This window comes from Anarrhichthys ocellatus, unplaced genomic scaffold, assembly GCF_004355925.1.
Source record: "Anarrhichthys ocellatus isolate YVR2014 unplaced genomic scaffold, GSC_Weel_1.0 scaffold149, whole genome shotgun sequence".
Taxonomy (NCBI): Eukaryota; Metazoa; Chordata; class Actinopteri; order Perciformes; family Anarhichadidae; genus Anarrhichthys; species Anarrhichthys ocellatus.
Genome location: NW_022280179.1, coordinates 216,191 through 216,515, shown reverse-complemented (window position 1 = coordinate 216,515; position 325 = coordinate 216,191).

The following is a 325-nucleotide window of genomic DNA, read 5'->3' as shown; positions in this document are numbered from 1 at the left end:
ATTTTCTCATAGACTTCTATACAACCAGAGGAGTCGCCCCCTGGTGATCAGTAGAGAGAATGCAGCTCCAGAAACGGAGGCTGGACAGACCATATCCAGTTAAGGGCGGGTGTCGGTTAAAGAAAAGTTTAACAATCTGAAAATGATCATACCGTGCGACTATGTGCAAAGTACTGTGGGGGAGTCTACGTGGCATGTAATGTCTTCTTGATTTGGACCCACAGTTTTCAAATCCTTTGTCCTGAGGTGGATTTATTTGAGAGGCGTGATTCAATAGTTCCATAAAAGTTTGGTCCAACACAACTCCATATCTGTGAATAAAAAA